At 42.3% G+C, this 16,199-nt stretch overlaps 1 protein-coding gene across 3 annotated transcripts in view; it reads right to left on the bottom strand.

The window, feature by feature from the left end:
* The window catches only part of CDK17 (cyclin dependent kinase 17), a 265,332-nt gene that overhangs the window by 105,915 nt on the left and 143,218 nt on the right, over window positions 1-16,199 (bottom strand). The window lies entirely within an intron of this gene.

Raw genomic sequence — 16,199 nt, 5'->3', positions numbered from 1 at the left:
AATTTGGATTTTCATACATTGTGCTATAAAGATGTGACCTACAAATTAAAAACCTCTGCTTTAGGTGGTGTAAGAAATCCCTCCACAAATCACCAATGTGTTTTAACCAAAACATTCCAACTTGTTGATTGTAAGTTAGTTCATGCTCAAAAGAAATGCTTGGAAAAAGGATCTATAGTTATAGTATAAGTCTATACATGCCTCAAGGCAAAAAATAAAAAGATTGATAGTTAGAACAGGGTGGATAAAAAACAATGATTAAAATTTTTTTTTATTTAAATCAGATTGCTTTTATTTTTATCAAATGTATTTATTAAAATGCTTTTGGAGTAAAAAATCAATCTAAAAGATAGTTTTCTATTTAAGATATATAATAATTTAGTTTATTCAGCATGAAATGGAGCTTAGTTATGTAGCATGAGGCTGTATATTCTTCAAAATTTACATTTTTGGTAAACTCATTCAATGAATCCAAGCTCTGCAAGCTGAGATAACATGCACTGCATTGATGCAGTCACACAATTCTACAATAACTACCAGCAAGAATGAGTCCTTACATTTAAAGCACACCCGTCATTTCAGATCCATTATAGCAATGCCTGTTAACGGGCATCCACTCACCTGCTGCCGCCACGTCCCTCACCTTGTTGCATCACCACCGTCCCATTAAAGTGAATGGGACTGTCGGTGAGTGAACAGTGGGTCAGAGGAGGAGCCACTGAGGGACAGAGATGACAGTTGCTCTTTAAAAATTATGATTTAAATAGGAGTTGATTTAAATCAAATCTACCCTGATATAAAATATACAACTGTGTATACAAAAGGGAGGAATACATTTGCAGCCAATCATATTTTGCCTTATATTAGTTTACAATGATTAGAAAAAGATATGATTTATTTCAGATTTGGTGTTACTAGGCAACACACTTTGCATATTTCTCTATGGCTATTTAGGACCTGTGTCGATACCCTCAGTTTTACAAGATTTTGAGATCTTTCAGAATTAACTGACAGGTGTATTTGACTTTCTGATCTACATCTACTTCAAGCTGCTTTTACATTCCCCATAAACATGCATGGGAATGCAATACCCATCTGACTTAAATCGAAAGCCAGGCCCTTAGAGTGGTAACCCAGCCAAAAGATTTTTGTTCTTGTTTTTGGACCGAGTTAAAGTCACAACCTCTGTTAAGTTTTTGTTGCTCTCTGAAGTCTTGTTTAGCCACTTTAGAGTTAACAGAGATATCTTTTTACATAATACGCGGAGACACAGCATGGCAGAGCAAAGGGAGGATTGGCGAACATTCATTGACCAATCCTCTAACTTTTCCATGTTTACAGCTGTGAGATTCTGGCTGCCCATGGCCAGGTATTTAAACAAATCAAATACTCTTAGGACCTGTTCACATCAAAACATACTGCGGAAAAGCGCATTCCACGCACCTTTCCAGCACCGTGTTCAAAAGGCACTGCCTTTGTATTATGCTGCAGGTACCATACATTGTTAACGGCACCCCAAACTCAGACTGCAAACACAGGGTGTTCGCAGGCACTAGGTTGCATGGTACCGCAGTACCATGATATGATTGGTTCAATTTTGGTGTGGCGCGTTTTTCAAAAGTATTGCATGCACTACTTTTGTGTGATCCGGTACAAAATTGTACTGCACAGGAATGCATTCCTGTGCATTTCTGGTGTAAACTGGCCCTCAGATGTTGGTAAGCAGTGCAAGGAAGACATCAAACATCTGACAGATCTCTGACATAAAAAAAAAAAGGCGTATAAAATTAAATATCACATAGGGGCTTATCAGCGAACTGTAACAGTAATGAAGGAAAAAAAAGTGTATATATAATTTTTTTTAAAGGACCCCCTCATACACACCTAGGACATTCATAGGTTACCAACGTTTGTATAACACATACAGGGTATCAACATAGATGCCAGTGAGAGAGAGAGAATAACTCTAAGGCCATTATTTACAGTTTTCTCGAAAATGGATGAACTATAAAAGTTTTAAAGCGTCACTTACAGCATTGTAATTTTTGTTAACATTTTGCAAGGCCACAGACTGCAGTAAAGACTGACAGGAGTTCAAACAGATCCATTCTACCTGCAACTACACTCAAGAGACTCATACAAGGGCTTTAGCTACAGGCAGACTGATGTGTTCTTCTTTTACAATTACTAAAACCCAAACGTATTCATCATTGCTGGGATTTTACATCATTGATCCAAAGACAGGAAGAGAGGCCCAAATACAGTATCTTACAAAAGTGAGTACACCCCTCACATTTTTGTAAATATTTTATTATATCTTTTAATGTGACAACACTGAAGAAATGAGACTTTGCTACAATGTAAAGTAGTGAGTGTACAGCTTGTAGAACAGTGTAAATTTGCTATCCCCTCAAAATAACTCAACACACAGCCATTAATGTCTAAACCACTGGCAACAAAAGTGAGTACACCCCTAAGTGAAAATGTCCAAATTGGGCCAAAAGTGTCAATATTTTTTGTGGTCACCATTATTTTCCAGCACTACCTTAACCCTCTTGGGCATGGAGTTCACCAGAGTTTCACAGGATGCCACTGGAGTCCTCTTCCACGCCTCCATGACAACATCATGGAGCTGGTGGATGTTAGAGACCTTACGCTCCTCTACCTTCCATTTGAGGATGCCCAACAGATGCCCCATAGGGTTTAGGTGTGGAAACCTGCTTGGCCAGTTCATCACCTTTACCCTCAGTTTCTTTAGCAAGGCAGTTGTCATCAAGGAGGTGTGTTTGGGGTCGTTATGTTGAAATACTGCCCTGCGCCCCAGTCTCGGAAGGGAGGGGGATCATGCTCTGCTTCAGTATGTCACAGTACATGTTGGCATTCATGGTTCCCTCAATGAACTGTAGCTCCCCAGTGCCAACAGCACTCATGCAACCCCAGACCATGACACTCCCACCACCATGCTTGACTGTAGGTAAGACACACTTGTCTTTATACTCCTCACCTGGTTGCCGCCACACAGGCTTGACACCATCTGAATCAAAAAAGTTTATCTTAGTCTCATCAGACCACAGGACATGGTTCCAGTAATTCCTGTCCTTAGCCTGCTTGTCTTCAGCAGGCTTTCTTGTGCATCATCTTTAGAAGAGGCTTCCATCTGGGACAACAGCCATGCAGACCAATTTGATGCAGTGTGCGGTGTATGGTCTGAGCCCTGACAGGCTGACCCCCACCCCTTCAACCTTGGCAGCACTCATATCTATTTCCAAACAAAACCTCTGGATATGACGCTGAGCACTGAATTTCTTTGGTCGACCATGGCGAGGCCAGTTCCGAGTGGAACCTGTCCTGTCAAACCGCTGTATGATCCTGGCCACCATGCTGCAGCTCAGTTTCAGGGTCTTGGCAATCTTCCTATAGCCTAGGCCATCTGTATGCAGAGCAAAAATTCTATTTTTCAGATCCTTCGAGAGTTCTTTGCCATGAGGTGCCATGTTGAACTTCCAGTGAGCAGTATGAGAGAGTGAGAGCGATAACACCAAATTTAATACACCTGCTCCTTATTCATACCTGAGACCGTGTAACACTAATGAGTCACATGAATCCGGGGAGGGAAAATGGCTAATTTGGCCCACTTTGGACATTTTCACTTAGAGGTGTACTCACTTTTGTTGCCAGCGGTTTAGACATTAATGGCTGTGTGTTGAGTTATTTTGAGGGGACAGCAAATTTACACTGTTATACAAGCTGCACACTCACTAAAGTGTAATTTCTTCAGTGTTATCACATGAAAAGATATAATAAAATATTTACAAAAATGTGAGGGGTGTACTCACTTTTGTCAGATACTGTACATTTTGGAAAAAAAAAAAAACACAAGACTAATCTTGGTTTCCAAACATACTTTGTTACTTGCAGAGTTTGTTAAAAAGCCAACACATTTCAAACTCTGTAGTCCCCTTCACCAGGGCTGAATTCTGAATATCAAGACCTCCAAACCATCATTGTCCAGATTTTTCTGCAGGCCAGCATCGGAAAGCCCCAATGAAATGTAGCCCTCTAGAAGCACTGAAACACATTCGCTTTTTAACAGCCACTAAAACGTATCAAAATATATCTGGCCCACAAGAACACTGTGTAGGCAAAGCAAGTATCCAGCACAGCATAGTCATCTGAATCTTTGTGATATTTTAACAGCATTCAAAGCAATCTACTAATGTGATTCTGCCGCTAAGGGCCTTAATCATAGCTATAGTAGATATGAAGTAGATTGAAAAATCAACTTTTGTTGAGCCAAGGGTGCTGACGGGACCACCCTTTTTTTTGGCCAAAAGGTTACTGACCGTGGCCCCTGCATACTACAGAGCTGCTTATAAACCATGCATCAGAGGACACATCCTATAAGGATGTTCATTTGAAGCAGTGGCACAGCGCTACACCATTTTTTTTTCTTTCATCAAACTACATTGAGGCTTCTCCTAAAGGCTTTTGAGGTTTTTTGAGCTCTCATTTTTTCTGCTTAGAAACTCCCCTCCAGGTTATCCAATGTGTCCATACACACTATGGCTTTTTAGGAATTTACAGGCAGAAAAAACAAACAACCAAACTCGCGTTTTTGAGAGGAGCTTTCAAGTAGAAAAGACACGCAAGTGCCCAAAAACGCGTGAAAAGGGGCGAAAACGCACAAAAATTGAAAAAAATGAGCCGAGGGAAGGGTTTGTGAATAAAAAAAAACCGCCTATGCTCAAAAGAGCCTAAAGAAGCTCAATAAAAAGGTGCAAAAGAGCACAAAAAAAGCACACGCTTCTTTGAGCTTTTATGCAAAGAAATAAAAGCTCAAATGCCTGTAAAGCAGCTTTTTTTTGGTGAGCTACAGTGTGCATGAGCCCTAATTTGTTACAGAAATATCTAGCATACTGGAACCTCTCAAACCAACACGATTTGACTTAAATTCTCAGTTTTCATAAGAAGGACCTAAAACTGTCTAGTAAGGAAGAGGTCACGGTAAAACCTACCCAATACATGTACTTACTAAAAATACACTAAAGTTTCCCATTTATTTAAAAAGATCAAAGAACAGAAAAATATGAAAAATACATGAATCTAACACTACGGAAAAATATTCAGAGACACTTCTAAAGAAAATCCTAGGACTGTCCCCAGGAACACGGTACAGAAGGAAACTGTGAAGCTAAGGCTATTCTTAGTCTATTGAAGATGTTCCACAACTGTTACTTATGATAACCACTTAAACGCCTGCTGCAATCTCTGTGTGGAGAAGCTGGCCTATGAAGAGATCACATATACGTGCGAAAAAACAGCATCTAGACACTGTGGTGAACCTTCCCTTAGCTCAGTATGAGAAGCCTTCATTCTCAGAAGTATAGTGATTATTTCTGTAAACAGATCAAGAAATAGCCTGCATTTATGACAAAAATAATGGGGTTTTTGACTTACTGTAAAATCCATTTCTCTGATGTTCATTGATGGACACAGCTCCTGATCTTCTTACCCATTGGATTATACTGCCCCCCTACAGGAGTAGGACACTAGGCAGAAAAAAAGTCTGGCTACGCCTATGGGCAGTCCCAGGGGGTATACACCCTCTCTCTGCTATAGGTACTCAGTTTTGTAAGGCTTCTTTCACACGGCCGCTTAGTTTATTTCCTCCGTTCAGTCACTTTTTTCTTTTTACGTTAACGGATGACACTTGTGTCATCCGTTCCGTATGTCCGCATATCATCCCATCCGTTTGTGGATGATATACGGACATAATGTATGTCTATGGGGATTGCGGATGTCAGCGGATGACACCGCTGACATACGATTTTGCGTCCTTTCCGTTTTTTGAACGGAAGGAAAATAGGGATCTGTTCCGTTCCAAAAAAACAGAACAGAACTGAAAGGACGCAAATCGGATGTCAGCGGATGTCTCCAAACGCGGCATGCAAACGCGACAACGGGCGTTTTTACAGGTCGTTCTGTAGCTGTCAAGTTCCAGTGTTCAAAGGACTTTTTTAAACGTCCCGTGTACATGTAGCCTTAGTCAAAAATCCCATTTTCTCTTTCGTTCATTGACGGACACAGCTCTTGATCTTCTTAACCTTTGGGACGTCCCAAAGCAGTGTTAAACATGAGGGGCGGGAACAGCGAAAAAGAAATTCCCAAGGCTAACTATAGCCGACCAAGTAAACAGGAGCTCAACCAAAACAACTGGAGCTCACCTGAAAAAAACAATACACCCTCAAAGAGGACCAGGTCCTCTAAACAGCAAAGAAAATGGCCTCTGCCCCCGCCTATAACTGGCCTTCATAGCAAAGAACACATGGAAGGGCAACGCACATGAGACAAACAAAGATAAAAATTCCCATTTCAATTTGCTAACCAGTTTGCTTACAACAGCAGCCTGCAAAACTTTGCAGGCCAAAGAAAGCATCCGCAGATGCCAACACATCCACTTTATAGAACTTTGTGAAAGTGTGCACCGATGACCAGGTGGCCGCCTTGCAAACCTGCGTCACCGATGCCTGATGACGGAAAGGCCCAGGAGGCCCTGAGTGCCCGAGTAGAGAGCACCTTGACAGGCAAAGGAGAAACTTAACCCTTAATGGAATAGGCCTGAATCACCATCTGTCTGATCCATCTGGAAATGGTCGCAGAGGAAGCAGACAACCCTTTCAGAGGCCCATCCCTGAGCACAAATAGGGAATCTGACCAGGACATTTCTCGTACCCCCTGGTGATTGACATAAGCCACGGCCGTGGCATTATCTGATTGAACACGCACTGGACATCCCTGAAGACGATCCCTCCAATAGTCCAGGCACAATCTGATTGCGTGGAGTTCCAAGACATTGATCGGTAGTCTGGACTCTTCAAGAATCCAGAGCCCTTGAGCAGAATTTCTGCCGAGGACGCCTCCCCAGACAGGGTGGCATCTGTGGTGACCATTATCTAATGCAAGGGGAGGAAAGATTTGCCCACCTGAAGCGCTGGAGAACGAAGCCCCCATATCAGGGACTCCTTCGATTCCCGGCTCAGCTAGATCGGGTTGTCCAGAGACTGCGGGGTCTTGTCCCATTTGGCCAGAATCTACCTTTGCAGGGACCTCGTATGGAAATGTGCAAATGGAACTGCCTCAAAGGCACGCACTATCAGGCCCAGTACCCGCATGCAAGTCCAGAGGGATGACCATCTGCTTGACAGCAGGAAAGGAATTGCAGCCTGCAGTTTCTGGAGTTTGTCCAGAGGGAGGAGCACTCTGGCTAAGGCCAAGTCCAGAATCAGACCCAGATAGTCCAGCTTTGTGGATGGAACCAAAGCAGACTTCTAAAAATTCAGAATTCAGCCGAACGCCCTCAGAGTTCGTATGGTGATTTTTAGGTTTCCCATCAGAGCAGTAGGAGACTCTGCTCGAAGAAGGAGGTCGTCCAAGTAGCCCAGTACCGCGATCCCCCGTTGGCGTAACAAAGCTAGCACCGGGGCTAAAACTTTTGTGAAGACCTGAGGAGCAGAGGCGAGATCAAAGGGTAACACCACAAACTGATAATTCTCCTTTCCCGTGGCAATGCGGAGGAAGCGATGGAGACTGACCCATATTGGAATGTGAAGGGAAGCGTCCTTGATGTCGATGGAGGCAAGAAAATCTCCCTGATGCAGGGAAGCCACCACCATGCGAATGGACTCCATTCTGAACTTCTGCACCTGCACAAAGCAGTTCAGCGCCTTGAGGTCCAGAATTCAACAAACCTTGCCTTCATTCCTGGGGACTGTAAACAGGTTTGAGTAAAACCCCTGAAAATGTTCAGAAGTCGGAACCGGGACCATTAACCTTTAAAGTAAAAAGGTCTTGCATTGTTCCAAAAAGAGCCGGTAAGGGGACCGGTACAGTCGCACATTGGAAGTTAGAACCTTACCGGAGGGTAAGAATGAAACTCGATCTTGTAGCTGGACCAAATGACCTTGTGGACCCACTTGTTCTTGTACCAGGGGAGTCCACTGGTCCAAGAACCAGTGAAGACGTCCTCCCACCCCAGATACAGGTGGTGGCACATCATCTTGCTAAAGGGGCCTTGTCCGTGGGTCTGGAAAAGCCCGCACTTGACTTGCCAGACCAAGTTCACCTGGATCCTCCAAAGGAGGCCCTGAAGTGCTCCGATCCCTTGTCAGTCAACTCTGAGGGACGAAACAACATCTTGTGAGCCGAGGAGGAGGGCCCACATCTACGACGAGGGGAAACCAGGAACTAAAGAAATGTACAAAATGAATCTTAACAACTTTGCAGTCTTTTAATGTAACAGGCAATTTAGAATACTGATAATGAATTTCAATTGGAGAATAATTTGGGAAATTAACAAAATCCAAGTGTTGTTGAACAAGCAAACAGCAATTGTGATTTATGCGATTTACTCTATATGCATTTTTGGGAATGTAAGTTCATGTTTTTTTATGCATTTTATTGCCTCAGGCATTTTTTGGGGATTATCAAGCGTGACATCATAGGACGTCATTCTTGTATTTGTTTCCTATTTTTTTCTGTGTGGTGCTCTGGTGTGTTATCTTGTCATAGCTCTTAGCCATGTTCATTGTGCCCTCTGCTGATTGCCATGGTTTTTGTAATGACCATCACTGAGGTTGTAGAGTTCTTGTGGGCCCTCATCTGTCAGATGAGTCTCCACATCCAGCATGGACACTCCTGAATCTTCCATTTAGTTCACAGGCCTAAGGTTGCTGGGAGGAGGAAACCAGGTAAGTGCAAAAACATGTGAAGAACACGCTAAAATGTTGCATGTTTTCAGGCACTCCAGCTAAAGAACCACAAACATGCAAATCTACTTGAAAAAAAATAAAATAAATAAAAATGAATAAACCTTGTTACATTTTTTTGCATGACAAGTGGCAGCATAACGCTAAGAGGTGAATGGGCATCACTGAACATACAGTAATGGGAATCTTCATGTTGAGTGTCACACTTCAAGAAATGCAGAGCAAATCACTCAGGCGTGAATGGGGACTTAAAGTGTTACTAAACCCACAACAGTAAAATCAGTGTGTATACAGTAAGGCTGGGTTCACATTATTGCGAATTAGATGCGGGTTTTCCTGCATCCAATTCGCATGTCAGAAGATTGTGACCGGCTCTCTATGCAGTTGGTTCACATATCTCCGGAGCGGCTCAGAGGTCCAAATTCAGCCTGAAATTGGACCTATAACAGCTAACAGGGACGTAAAGGACCCCTAATGTAAGCGGCTCTGTGTGGCAGTGTGAACCCAGCCTAAAGCATGCTAGTTATACTCACTGTGGAACCTAAGGGGTTAATACTGCAAATTGTGTAAAAAAAGGCTGGTTTTGATCCTGTCTTTTCTGATCCTCTCCTTCTTCCACAGTCCCCAATCCATCTCCTGATAGAACAGAGCCTTGGGGGCACTCGGCACATGCTCAGTTTGGTGTGCATTGCTAGAGATTTTTTTTTTTTTTTTGGGAAGGTGCATGTGATGAGCACAGGGCCAATCAGCACTGTCCAGATAGAAGGTCAGGAGTCCTGCAGCCTCGTAGGCCAGTCAGAGGAGAATAAAATCTACTACAAGCTTTAACCAGACACTCATAGAAGTCACAAGACTGCTCTAACTGCTGATGAGAAAAGGTATTATCAGTTTACATTTACCAAAAATATTGCATTTCCATGTTCTGTGTATTGTGGGAGACCAGATATAGTGAATGCAGGCTCCTGGGTTTAGTAACACCTTAAAGGTGCTCATCACCCCAGACATGCTTTTACAGAGAGCCAGTTACAGTAGCTAAAATCAAAGAATGTTGCAATTATGCAGGAATCAAGATTATAGTTTGCAACATTCTCCGATTCAAGCTGCTGGTACTTACGGTCTTTCCAAAAAGGAAACCCTAGGGCAAGGGTTAGACTACAATGTGCGACACTCAAAAGTAATCATAGCTGGAAACGTTCAAAACAAAATTCAATATTTTCATGATTGTTACCCAGCTGTTTTGCTACGTGAAAGCAAGATAACTGTATCCTTATGAAGGCCTGTAGAAAAGGTCAGAGCTGTGTTTTGTTGCTGGGTACATGCCAAACAGATAAGAATTATTTAACACGACTTGATTATGAACCACCAGTGAACGAAGCAAACAAAGAGCTCTCCAATAGCACAGCATGGTCTAAGGTGGGTGGAGGAGAAAATGAAAATGAAGAATTTTAGCAGTCTCCTGTAACTACAAGGGAGATAACACTATTCACACAAAAGAAGTACACAATGCAGGTTTGTACAGATGCCACAAGTGCAGTTGGCACACAGCTGTCTGTAGGGGCACCTTAAAGTGTGCCAGTCCATAAGAGATACATGTAGGCTACCAATGCAGACCTCTTATTCCTAAAATTTGATTTGCCTGGTTACCACGCTAGAATATTACCTTCAAACCAAAGATCTGCAACATAGAAGCAGTTCTGACTTCTCCTGACCTGTATGCGTGTTTCTGGTCAGCTAACTATTGAAACCAGTGAGCTAGTTTAACCACTTAAGTAAGGACTGGGCCTATTTCTGACACTTGTTGTTTACAAGTTAAAATAAGTTTTTTTTTCTAGAAAACTACTTAAAACCCCCAAACAGTATGTATATCAGTGTTAATTTTGGCAGCAAATTTCAATTTAGTTTTAGTCTTAGTCTTAGGACTAAAATGGCATTTTAGTTTTAGTCCTATTTTAGTCTTCTGCAAATGTTTTTGTTTTAGTCGTATTTAGTCGACTAAAACTCCAGTATATTTTAGTCGACTAAAACGCCCTACATTTTAGTCGACTAAAACTCATTTTAGTCATCTATAATCAAATGGGTGTAGTTCAATTGTAATTTGTAATGCATTATTTAAGCATTTCTCTACAATTTCCAAACTCATTATATACTACTGCTGGTCCTGGAGTGAAAAATCTAATATGTTATTATTTATGCTTTGAACATGCACCAGTGTTAATTTTTGGCAGCAAATTTCGATTTAGTTCTAGTTATAGTCTTTTGACTAAAATGCCATTTTAGTTTTAGTCGTATTTTAGTCTTAAGACTAAAATGCCATTTTAGTTTTAGTCGTATTTTAGTCATCTGAATTGTGTTAGTCGACGAAAACGTTTTAGTCGGTTTTAGTCGACGAAATTAACACTGATGTATGTGTGTGTATATATATATTATATATATATATATATATATATATATATATATATATATATATTTTTTTTTTTTTTTTAGCAGAGACAATAGAGAATAAAATGGAGATCGTTGCAATATTTTTTAAACACACCCATCACACCGTATTTGCGCAGCAGTATTTCAAACAAAATATTTTTGGAAAAAATTAACTTTTTTAAATAAAAAAAATAAGAAAACAGTAAAGTTAGCCCAATTTGTTTCTATATATGTGAAAGATAACATTATGCCGAGTAAATAGATACCAAACATGTCATGCTTCAAAATTGCGCACGCTCGTGGAATGGTGACAAACATTGGTACTTTAAAAATTTCTACAGGTTACCAGCTTAGAGTTACAGAGGAGATCTAGGGCTCAAATCATTTCTCTTGCTCTAATGATCGGGGCAATACCTCACATGTGTGGTTTGAACACCGTTTACATATGAGGGCGGGACTTGCATATGCGTTCGCTTCTGTGCGCGAGCTAACGGGAACAGGGTGCTTTAATTTTTTTTTCCTATTGATTGTTATTTTTACACAGTTTAAAATAAAAAATTTGATCATTTTTATTCCTATTAGAAGGAATGTAAACATTCCTTGTAATAGAAATAAGCATGACAGGACCTCTTTATTGTGAGATCTGGGGTCAAAAAGACCTCCCAACTACACCAAAAAAGAAAAAAAAAATTGCTGAAAATAATTGGCTCTATAAACCGGTTGCTAGGAGATGACTTGACATCGCTCTGGTCCTCCAAGACCATAGAGTCAAGTGGGGGCCATCTTGCCCTCACTCGTCTCCTTATCTGTGAAGAGCGCATACTGGATCTATGGCAGCTATCTGCTGTCATAACCACGGTATTTAGCATCAAGGTACCAAAGTAAAATCGACAGCAGGCGGGCTGTAAGTGGTTAACCAAACAGTGAGCTGTGGACAGAGGGGGAGAGGTGAATGATGGATGTTGCTTTTCTAGGATGGAAAAACTTTTTCAAATGGGGGAGATTTTTACTTGGTGGGGAGGGACAGCACAGTGGCAGCATACAGAGTTCAGTATTTAAGAATATGTAGGTTTGGATTCTGTAGTGTGGAATTTGGTAGAATGGTAGAATTTGGAGGGAGGTCATTTCTGGTTGGAAACTGGCTTGTGAGATAGGCACTACCGAACCCTGCATTCTGTGTGCAATGTACTCCCGAACCCTGCATTCTGTGTGCAATGTACTCCCGAACCCTGCATTCTCTGCGCAATGTACTCCCGAACCCTGCATTCTCTGCGCAATGTATTCTCGAACCCTGCATTCTCTGCGCAATGTATTCTCGAACCCTGCATTCTCTGCGCAATGTACTCCCGAACCCTGCATTCTGTGCGCAATGTACTCCCGAACCCTGCATTCTGTGCGCAATGTACTCCCGAACCCTGCATTCTGTGCGCAATGTACTCCCGAACCCTGCATTCTGTGCGCAATGTACTCCCGAACCCTGCATTCTGTGCGCAATGTACTCCCGAACTCTGCATTCTGTGCGCAATGTACTCCCGAACTCTGCATTCTGTGCGCAATGTACTCCCGCACCCTGCATTCTGTGCGCAATGTACTCCCGAACCCTGCATTCTGTGCGCAATGTACTCCTGCACCCTGCCACTCTATGTGTTACAAACTCCTGGTTTTATTTAAAGAATAAGTTCACCTTCTGTAAACATGTTACACCCATTTTGAGGGTGTAACATTTAACATGTTACAAATGCCCCCCCCCCCCCCAAACACCTGTACTCCCGGCGCGGCTGTATGCAAACACCTGTACTCCCGGCGCGGCTGTATGCAAACACCTGTACTCCCGGCGCTGCTGTATGCAAACACCTGTACTCCCAGGTGCGGCTGTATGCAAACACCTGTACTCCCAGGTGCAGCTGTATGCAAACACCTGTACTCCCGGCGCGGCTGTATGCAAACACCTGTACTCCCGGCGCGGCTGCATGCAAACACCTGTACTCCCGGCGCGGCTGCATGCAAACACCTGTACTCCCGGCGCGGCTGCATGCAAACACCTGTACTCCCGGCGCGGCTGCATGCAAACACCTGTACTCCCGGCGCGGCTGCATGCAAACACCTGTACTCCCGGCGCGGCTGCATGCAAACACCTGTACTCCCGGCGCGGCTGCATGCAAACACCTGTACTCCCGGCGCGGCTGCATGCAAACACCTGTACTCCCGGCGCGGCTGTATGCAAACACCTGTACTCCCGGCGCGGCTGTATGCAAACACCTGTACTCCCGGCGCGGCTGTATGCAAACACATGTACTCCCGGCGCGGCTGCATGCAAACCACTGTACTCCTGGCGCGGCTGCATGCAAACACCTGTACTCCCGGTGTGGCTGTATGCAAACACCTGTACTGTGTGGCACAGAAATTAAAGTTTCTATTGATGGGGTATGGCCCTCTGCGCTTAGGGTCTACTTCCCCACAATCCTTTTCCTATGTTAGTTTTTCCTTGTATATATTTTTATTTTGGGTCAGTCTGCCAGTATACATTTTTTTCCCATTGTTTACTGAAGTACAGTGATTAACTCGGTGCTGCTAGTGATAGATCATTGAAGTCATTTCAGATTTTAAAAAGGGATCATCTGTAATAAAAATTCCATAATACAGAACTAAACCTAAGAGGATCTACAGTTATGGATTAAGCTGCTTATTTCCTATGGAGCAGGAGACAACATACCATTCCTCCTCTAAATCTCCAATAAAGTTAATCGGATGCATTAAAGATTTGAGAACGCAGGACGTTCATTTTACTGTACACATGACAGAGATTTCAGTCTGACTGCATTAGGATTTGGTACTTTTTTTTTTTCGGGGGCTGAAAAGGCACTTGAATGCCATATGAATGGCTGGGAGAAAATGTTAGAAACATCTGAGGAAGCATCAAGCTTATTCAATAGGACAGACAGCAATGTGCACAGAGCAGCTGGCCACAGAAACCAGCCAGCAATCATATTTTACAGATCTAACTCCCCTGAACTAACATCTGTGTTTTAAGTTTGACAAATATAAAGTAATCTTGCTAGCTGCTATGTGTGTATTAACCACCACAATAGTTGTGAATATTTCTTTAAAGTGTATCGCTCACACTTGCACACTCTAAAAAAATGTGTTAAAAATAATCAATTCGTTTTTTGTTTTTTTTTTATGCCGAGCTACACTGTGCGTAAAAACTATATCCCATGTGCATACAATAAAAATAGAAATAGCAGTAAAAACGTGAATCTTAGTGTCAACAAACCAAATATACACCAAAAAAACACACAAATAAAAAAAAAATTAAAAATACCAAATATTCGAAAAATCAAAAGTTTATTCTGCAATATGATCAACAGCCTGTAAGTAGCCTCAGTTTGCTTCATGTGCATATAATGGTGCACTGCGCAGAAACATCCTAATCTCCACTGTGATATATACACTCACCAAGCACTTATTAGGTACACCTGTTCAATTGCTTGGTAACACGAATTGCTAATCAGCCAATCGCATGGCAGCAACTCAATGCATTTAGGCATCTAAACGTTGCTGAAGTTCAAACCGAGCATTAGAATGGGGAAGAAAGGGGATTTAAGTGACTTTGAACCTGACATGGTTGTTAGTGCCAAGTGGGCTGGTCTGAGTATTTGATAAATTGCTGATCTATTTGTATTTTCACACAGAACCATCTCTAGGGTAAACAGAGAATGGTCAGAAAAAGAGAAAATATCAAGTGAGCGGTAGTTGTGTGGACGAAAATGCCTTGTTGATGTCAGAGGAGAATGGGCAGACTGGTTCAAAATGATAGTAAGGCAACAATAACTCAACTATCCACTGGTTATAACCAAGGTGTGCAGAATACCATCTCTAAACGCACAACACATCGAGCCTTGGAGCAGATAGGCTACAGCAGCAGAAGATCACACCGGTTGCCACTCCTGTCAGCTAAGAACAGGAAATAGAGGCTACAATTGGGCACATGCTCAACAAAAGTGGACAACAGAAGATTGAAAAAACGTTGCCTGGGACATTCATATGGTAGGGTAAGTATTTGGCATAAACAACATGAAAGCATGGATCCATCCTGCCTTGTATCAACAGTTCAGGCTGGTGGTGGTGTAATGGTGTGGAGGATATTTTCTTGGCACACTTTCGGCCCCTTAGTATCAGTTGAACATCGTTGAAAGCCACAGCCTACCTGAGTATTGTTGCTGACCATGTCCATCCCTTTATGACTGCAGTGTACCCATCTTCTGATGGCTCCTTCCAGCAGGATAATGAACCATGTCACAAAGCTCAAATCATCTCACCATTGGTTTCTTGAACATGACAATGAGGTCACTGTACTCCAATGGCCTCCACAGTCACCAGATCTCAATCCAATAGAGCACCTTTGGGATGTGGTGGAACAAGATATTCGTATCATGGATGTGCAGCCAACAAATCTGCATTAACTGCATGATGCTATCATGTCAATATGTACCAAAAATGTTTCCAACACCTTGTTGAATCTATGTCACGAAGAATTAAGGCAGTTCTGAAGGCAAAAGGGGGGTCAAACCCCGTACTAGGCAAGATGTACCTAATAAGGTGGCCGGTGAGTATATATTATCACTTCACCACTTCGTACTTGAATCTGCATGCAATCTGCATTGGTGCACAGGCTTCACCGGACTCTCACCTTAAAAGTATAACCCTTCACCTAAGTTGGTTCACAATTAACTTTTGTCCCTCCTCTGGGGACTGGACTGGCTTAGATCTTATTCCTGGGGATGTGATGTGACTTATGACTTTACTCCCAACTTTGGCTCTATTCATTCCATGTATATGCAAACTATAGAAACCACTGCACGTAGTGTTGTATCATTTAAAACCATACATTTATTAAAAGCTACATAAGAAATACACTCACATGTTCACCAAACTGTAACCAGTATGTATGCCGTATTATCTTCAACATTGATGTACGTGTCCCTCTTTCCGCGGTACCTTTATGTGCTGGCG

This window comes from Pelophylax lessonae, assembly GCF_965119305.1.
Source record: "Pelophylax lessonae genome assembly, chromosome: 4".
Classification (NCBI taxonomy): Eukaryota; Metazoa; Chordata; class Amphibia; order Anura; family Ranidae; genus Pelophylax; species Pelophylax lessonae.
This window is presented reverse-complemented; position numbering and strand designations above follow the sequence as displayed.